Source organism: Panicum virgatum, chromosome 1K (assembly GCF_016808335.1).
Source record: "Panicum virgatum strain AP13 chromosome 1K, P.virgatum_v5, whole genome shotgun sequence".
In the NCBI taxonomy this organism is placed as follows: domain Eukaryota; kingdom Viridiplantae; phylum Streptophyta; class Magnoliopsida; order Poales; family Poaceae; genus Panicum; species Panicum virgatum.
Genome location: NC_053136.1, coordinates 40,802,512 through 40,808,961, shown reverse-complemented (window position 1 = coordinate 40,808,961; position 6,450 = coordinate 40,802,512).

Below are 6,450 nucleotides of genomic sequence, written 5' to 3'. Positions count from 1 at the left end.
CTCCATGTCAGAATTTAGGATCACCAGTGAATAGATCATTTGGGGTTTCTGTACAACTTTTCTCTTCACGAGTTACAATTGGTCCTAATCTAGGAAAACAAAAACACAGAGAGAGGGACAGAAAAGAAACCCTCGCTGCCACTGGAGCTCGATCCGGCATCTCTGGTTCGGTGGTGAGGATCCGCTCTTTGGCGGCGACGGTCGGTGCAGTGGCGACGGTGAGCCAGTGGCGCTTCCCGTCGCTGCAGCCTCCCTCTCTGATCGGGTTAGGGTTTTGAGGTGAGGAATTGCGGCAACAGGCGAACCTCTTGTCACGAGCCGTCAGTCCCCACCTCCTCTTTATAGGCTGCGCGACGGGGGCCCACCAGCCTCGTCTTGGGCTGGGCCCCCGATCAGGGCGCAAGGTCAAAGGGCCAATTGGCCGTTGGGCCAACTGGTGGAGATCAATTCCAACATTCTCCCCCTTGATCTCCTCTTATACTTTCACCTTCATATCTTTTACTTCTTTTTATATTTCATCACAGATTAATTCATAGAGCAGTTTCATCGTCACAGTCGGTTGCCGATAGATTCAACAGCTACAATACATGTCTTTGTACACACTGGGCGGCAAGCCTTTAATAAGTGGATCCACAAACACATGTTTGTCATTCTTTTACTCAATGCATTTCAACATAATTCCGGACTTTCTCCTTTACAACGTATAACTTTGTGTCAATGTGTTTGGCACCACACTTGACTCGTTGTCATAGGAGCAAACTACTTAAATGGTTATCGCTATTGTCAACCATTATCAAAACTCCGGGTACATGTTCCTTTAACCATTTTGCCTGTCCCTCGGCCTCGTATCATGCTATACTATATCTTTGCATCATATTGATCATAATTGCTTTGTTTTGGAGCTTTTCCACACAAAACCTCCAAATGTGAAAGTTAGCGACAATTGTGGATTTCGCTACACATTTCACAAGCTCTACTTTTGTACTCACAACCTTTTGAGAGTACTTGTTCTTTCCAACTTAGCATGAGGCCGACATTCTCAATTTCATTTCAGTGATCTATATCTGGATTGAACTTTTGCCAAAAGAACCCGGATACACAAAACTATGTCAGGGTAAATTCTTTACTTGCGCGCCTATAAAACTTCCAACAGTTGAAGCATATGGATTCCTGGAACATTAAGGTTCCCAAAATCATTACCCTTGGCGATAGGAACAGGCATAGGTTAACTCCTTTGCATACTTCATTTCTTTAGAATCTTTTCTGAGTATGCCTTTGTGATAATCATAATACCCCTTTCTTTTATCTCAATGAGTCTCAATTCTTAGAACGAAAACCAACCACCGAGATCAAAAACTTGAGGACAAGAATCCTTTATCTATAATGTCAGATTAACACCACCACTAATAAGTAGGGTGTTATCTTCATTTAAGTTGTTGAAATCAAATTCCCCATTTTTTTTTTAACTTCACTTAAAAAACTATTGTCCTCCTTAATCCCTTTAAAAACCCAAACTTTCTCACCATTTCAATGAACTTTAGATACCACTGTCTCAAGGCTTATTTCAATCCATAAATGGATTTCCTTTTGTGGTATCCTGTATATATTCTTTTCTTTTCATGACAAAACGTTAGGTAGTGTCATGTAAACATTTCAGCTATCTGATATAATTCCAAAACATAATGCGCGACCAACGTCATTATGATTCTTAGAATCCTTTGCATGAGACTGGAAAAGTTCTCATCAACTTATTCCCTCTGGAGTCACATTTCTCTTTGTAGGTCCATTACAACCTACTGTGGTGACTCTTTTAGGAATTATTTTCCTTTTCCACGGACTTAGCCCATAGAATTCTCGTGATTTCTTCAAATGAGGTGGAATCAACCTCCATTTCTTTTCTTGGTACATTGTTTTCTATATGGGGCTGTTGTTGCTCTTTGCCAAAAGCAATAGACTCTATAGGCTCTTGCATAACAAGACCCTTCTTTACATTATTCATTTTCTATAACTTATTGCTCCTGAATCATCGAAGTGGACACGCATTTCTACTTCTCTTCAAGGCTTAGGTCTCTACATACCATGCTCCCCCAGATTATTCCATCTTCTGTAAAGATGGCATATCAGTAAATTTCTTGTTTGGGTTCAATCTGTTAAAACTTTATATCTATTAAAAACTTTATATGTGCTCTGTAAGCACCATCTTACTCTCTTGGAGAGTCGTCCAGCATGAATGCCGGAATTTAGCCATTTCTTTACATAGGGGTATCACTATAGTGACCGTTGTACTCCCCCTGACGGTCACATTCATTCTTTAATAGATCATCTTTTGCTTTCAATGCACATTACAGGGGAGTACCTTTCTTAACTGTCTCATATTTCTCCCCCTCGAAATGTGGCTTGAACTTTTCTGCCACAATTTCGAAAACTATTCACAACTTTGTGAATGAGAAACTTTATTACTTCATCCACATGATTATGTCATGCAGAACAAAGTATTTTCTTAATTCGTATGGGAGTACCTTTTATTCACTTTATTTTGATAACTCATTAGAGTCCTTTATTCGATATGACAGTACTTTTTCCTCATTTCACTTCACGAACTCAACAGAGTTTATTACCGGTACTTTAGCAAGTCACGCTCGCAAAACTTTCTTATCTTGAGGTTCATATGTAACTTTCCATTCTTCATTAAACTCAATGAGTGCTTAATCTCTGTGACACAATAGAAGTGCCCGTTCAATTCTAGAATAGCAAAGCTACTCCAAACTTTTCTCCCAGTGTGGGATAAACCAGTACATGAGTCATCACAACTTTCTCTCGACATGCAGGATTAGCACTATGCCAACTTTATCCCGTCATGCGGGTTATTTCATACTTATCCAAACAAAAATGTCAGGATCGGTTCAAATCAAATTCAGAAATAAATCTGAATATTCCATGACACACATACTTAATCCGATGTTGATCAAATTAAACATGTATAACTTATCACAACTTTGAATGAACTCATAATGAATTCTACTTGATAGAGAGTACATAAGAGACATTTCTCAAAACGAACTCTTATTGCTTTATTTACTCTTCTTGGATAAATATCCTGAGTACTTTTCCTGTCAAGCCGTTCTTTACAGAGAATATATTCTCTTATGTAATGACCTTCTTTCTTTCTGAGTCACAAGTACCCAGTTCAATGTATTTAGTCCTTCAAGGACAACATAGAACTCTTTGTCTGAAAAGTCAATAATCAATACTTTAAGTTCTATTCTATATCACCGTTGGGCAGAAATAGAATAATCTTTTACATTAATTCTGTATCACCGTTGGGCAGAAATGGAATTAATGTATGAAAAACTCAATAAACTTTAAAACCATATATCTGCTCCTCAAAATTAAATTCTCCCGTTGGTTCGAATTTAATTAGAGGATAATCAACTTTATTGCAGCGCAAACTAGAAAATACATTTCTCTAGTTTGAGAGCAGTTCTTTAGCTATTCTCTGAAAAATGGTCACTTTGATTCAACATTTACCAGAGACTTTAAACTTTAAGATATGAATCATAAAAACTATAATATTGTTATCATCAACGTTGGTCAGAAAATAACAATACTATAATTAATTTTAAATTTCTCTTCCATGAGAAATATCTTTGTGATTCCCGTAATGCTCAACTTTGAGACTTCAAATGGTAGAATAATGCCAAAAATCAACTTTTACTTTAAACAGCGGAAGCTTTTCTGTCTTTTACCCACAGACAAATCATTTAAGACTTTTCGACTATTCTTCTAATTAAATCTTCTTGTTGGTTCCAACTCAATTGAAAGATAGCATCATTGTAGCAGCGGAAAATCTTTCTTTCTTTTCAGAAACAGTACAATGTACTCATTTTCTCTCTAAACAATTTATCTCGTTGGTTCAAAATTGAATAGAGATAAAACTGTACAAAACTTACTCAAAGTAAGTTCTTTAAAACTGTACAAACCTGTACAAAACTTTCTCTCTAAACAAGATACACGTTGGTGTAAAATTGAACAGAAATTAAATTCATTAAGATGGCCTCTGAATATTGAGAAATTTACTCTTTCTTTACTGTGCATGCGGCCCAGTTCTGGAATTCGGCCCGTGGCCTGCTCAGCAGCGTGGGCTGCTGGCCCAGTAGCAGCCCAAACGGCCCGACGCGCAGTGCCAGCTCCTTGGCTTGGTCGGCCCGGTGGCTTGGCGGCCCAGTAGCCGGCGCACGGCCCGATTAGGGTCGATCGCCCTTGGCCGTTGGATCGAATCCGACGGCCGAGCGCCCTTCTCGCGGAACAAAACCGCCCGACGGCGGTGCTCCCCAAACCCTAGCCTCATTTCTGTCTTCCTCCTCCCCGTTTTTCTCGGTCGAGAGGGAGGCGGCGGCGCCACCGGCGGCTGTCGCCGGCGCGCACGCTCGGTTAGGCCACCGTCGGGCCAGCGACCGCCACGCCATGGTCGCGCGCCGTGCCGTCCTGAGACCTTCTCTGTTCTTTTCTTCCTTCTCCCCGGTCAGAGCCAGCGGCGCCCTCTCGCCGGTGCGGTCGCGAGCTCCGGCCGCCGGCCCCATGACCTGTGACCGCCGAGCATCCATTCTTTCTTTCTCATCTTCTCTGTCTCACAACGCCGCGCAGAGGCGAGCGCCAGAGCGATTGCCGCCCGTGATGGTCGGAGATGCTGACGGCGCAGCCGTAGTGCCTCTCGCCGGCGCGATTGTTCGCCCGTGGGTGAGCGCGCCGCCGTCGAGTGGTCGCACGGTGGTGCTCGAGCTCTCTTTCCCTTTTTCTTTTGGCAACGGATCCGAGCAGCTTACGCGGCCGCCATCGCCTGCGCCCTTGCGGGCCTCCTCGCCGGCACCGCGTGCGGCCAAGTCGTGCACGCGGTCCCATCGAGGAGCTTCGCTGGGGTGCTCTCACGGCGGTCCAAGATGGACGGTGCACAGGTGAGGCTCGCGGCCCTTTCTTTTGCTAGGTTTAGGTTCTCTTTCTTTGTTTGATCCGAGATCAAATTTCCTCTTTTCTTTTGTACTCTTCCCCATCCGATCCTGTTAGGGTTAGAGATTGCTTTCAATATCAACTTCGATTCGAGATCGAGTTGCATCTTGTTCTGTCTCTTTTTCTGTCGATTCGCAAACGAATCCTTCCCCAAAACAAGATCCACTCGCGAGCAAGGCAACTGATACCATTGTCAGAATTTAGGATCACCAGTGAATAGATCATTTGGGGTTTCTGTACAACTTTTCTCTTCACGAGTTACAATTGGTCCTAATCTAGGAAAACAAAAACACAGAGAGAGGGACAGAAAAGAAACCCTCGCTGCCACTGGAGCTCGATCCGGCATCTCTGGTTCGGTGGTGAGGATCCGCTCTTTGGCGGCGACGGTCGGTGCAGTGGCGACGGTGAGCCAGTGGCGCTTCCCGTCGCTGCAGCCTCCCTCTCTGATCGGGTTAGGGTTTTGAGGTGGGGAATTGCGGCAACAGGCGAACCTCTTGTCACGAGCCGTCAGTCCCCACCTCCTCTTTATAGACTGCGCGACGGGGGCCCACCAGCCTCGTCTTGGGCTGGGCCCCCGATCAGGGCGCAAGGTCAAAGGGCCAATTGGCCGTTGGGCCAACTGGTGGAGATCAATTCCAACACTCCAAGGATCCAACTAATAGCTAAGGTTTGTTGACGATCCCTAGCTTCAATCCCAGGAACATCATAAATAGTACATGTGACTCCTACTTTGCACATATTGTTTTGTGTCTATTACAGATTAGAGAGGTATATATCCTAAATTCCCCCTTCGCTACATTCATGGTCCCGCTAATAATGCAGTAATAATTATGGTGGTATATATATAGCCGATGCTTAATATCAATATTAATATATTATGTTGCTTGCATATGTATTTATTGCCCACAACACTTGAGTTGGAGATCGACTTTTGATATTCTCTCTGATCTTTGTTTTTGTTCATATGGTAATGAATATTTGTTGGAGTCTTTGGATATGTTTCTTCATTTTGACTCTAAATAAAAAGTTAGTTACCAATTATTCTTACTTTCATAATGACAGAAAGGTTGTTTATACTTAAAATAAAATATTATACAGTTTTTGTGTACATGTTCGAATGCAACGTGGCTCATGCATCAACAGCTTGCACATATGGCTTTATGTGGGATGTCATGACTGCGAACCATGTAATTTTACATTTTGCAAGCAGAGTAGAATGTGGATTGTACACTAGAATCAGTGTAATATATATGTAACAAGCATAAATGTTACAAATAAAGTTATGTTCTATTGTTGACATACTTCCTGGTAGTTGCATTCAACTGATTGAGATTTTTAACAATTGTTGCAAGATACAGACACTATACTGGTGCCATGAAAAATTCAATACCATCTTGTTTATTTTCTATACGCTCCATGGTAGGATTTACCAAAATGATTTACTTA